The sequence below is a fragment of the Salminus brasiliensis genome, chromosome 11, assembly GCF_030463535.1.
Source record: "Salminus brasiliensis chromosome 11, fSalBra1.hap2, whole genome shotgun sequence".
Taxonomy (NCBI): Eukaryota; Metazoa; Chordata; class Actinopteri; order Characiformes; family Bryconidae; genus Salminus; species Salminus brasiliensis.
Genome location: NC_132888.1, coordinates 20,029,133 through 20,030,774, shown reverse-complemented (window position 1 = coordinate 20,030,774; position 1,642 = coordinate 20,029,133). Strand labels below are relative to the sequence as shown.

At 51.9% G+C, this 1,642-nt stretch overlaps 1 protein-coding gene across 2 annotated transcripts in view; it reads left to right on the top strand.

Moving 5' to 3' along the window:
• Positions 1–944: 944 nt before the first annotated feature.
• The window catches only part of grik4 (glutamate receptor, ionotropic, kainate 4), a 510,448-nt gene continuing 509,750 nt past the window's right edge, over positions 945–1,642 (top strand). For both annotated transcript variants that reach the window (XM_072692120.1, XM_072692119.1), the window contains exon 1: positions 945–1,642. This exon is cut by the window's right edge and continues 271 nt beyond it. The gene's annotated coding sequence lies outside the window, so the exon portion shown is untranslated.

The following is a 1,642-nucleotide window of genomic DNA, read 5'->3' as shown; positions in this document are numbered from 1 at the left end:
CTTGAGATATAGCTCGCTCGCTCGTTCCAATTAGGTACAGCCTCTGTATGAAGCTGCAGTGTTTCAGTAGATTTGAGCTGTTATGGCCAGCATTCTGTCACGGGGCGCAGAAGCTAATGGAAAAGCAGAGGGTAAGCAGGGCTTCATACAGGTGAGGGACAAGGTGGGCGTTATCACATTCCCGTCATGTTTCTCATCTCATCAATATATTTATTCAGTGCAACCATGAAATATTAAGAAGACAAAATGGCCTGGAGAAAATTGGTGTGTCTGTGTGTGGTACCATTTTATTTCCCTGAGATGATACCTAAGGGCATTCTGAACACTCAGACCCCTTCCTGTCCTTCATATTTGTTGAGGCCACAGGAAGACCTGGGCTGTCTTAATAATGACCTTTGGGATTTCTCCACCCAAATTATCATTCCCTCCTTATCTCTCAATTCAGGTGCAGGCAGGGTGAACTTGGCAAATTTGTTCAGGGCTCTCTGGGGGCAAAAGCTGAAGGCGCCTTGTGTGTGTGTGTGACTCACACAGTGTCTCGTGGCTCGTATTAGCATATTAGCTACGTTTGCCACGATTAACACACACACACACTCACACACACACTCAGAAAAAGAAAACGCTTCAGACTATGGCGGTTACACACCTGTGGTGGTGGTGCAGCCGTATACACAAAGTGCTGGGTTAGCTCTCTCTCCCTCCCCCCCTCTCTCTCTCCCTCCCTCCCTCCCTCACACACACTCACACACTCTCTCTCCCTCCCTCCCTCACACACACTCACACACTCTCTCTCTCTCTCTCTCTCTCCCTCACACACACTCACTCTCTCTCTCTCTCCCTCCCTCACACACACACACTCACTCTCTCTCTCTCTCTCTCTCTCTCTCTCTCTCTCTCTCTCCCTCACACACACACACTCACTCTCTCTCTCTCGATCACACTGAGTGAGTCAGTGCCCACGGTTGCCAGCATCTGACCGTCCGTCTGTTTTTATGGAGGCCACTTTTCCAGCCAGCCTGACGGGCTCAGCGCCGCGGTGACTCGTCCGAGCTCCAAATGTTCTTCACGTCCAGAAATGTCGAAGGTCTCTGAGTGATGGGAGCTGGAGCTGGAGCTGAGGCAGGAGCTGGAGAGGGAGAGGTTTTATCTCGCACACGGCAGGAGTGAGGAGCTCAGCTCACACGGAGCTGCTCGTGCTGCTGCTGCTGCTGCTCGTGCCGCTGCTGCTCGTGCCGCTGTCCCTCTTCTTCTTCCTCCTCCTCTTCTTCTTCTTCTTCTTCTTCTTCAAGCCACGGAGAGATCTTCCCCTCACAGGAGGAGAACAGAGGTAAACGAGCTCTCATCCAGGAGAGTCTCCTCCGCCCCGGGGAGAGGAGAGCACTTCGTTGCTGAGTGGAGAATACGGGATTTTTTGGGACTTCTTCTGACACAGGCGAGCCCGCCGGCAGGGCAGAGAGGAGAGGAGACCTGGCGGGCTTCTTTGCTGGGATGCGGATTTTCTTTCCACGGCTCGTATTTGCCTCACACCTCTGGAATTTGACGGATTTACTGAGGAGGGGGGAGGAATAACCGTCATTTAACTCAAGTGCCCTTTACAAGTAGTTTTCTCTACGGTTAGCCGTTACCCAACGGCTTCTTTTTT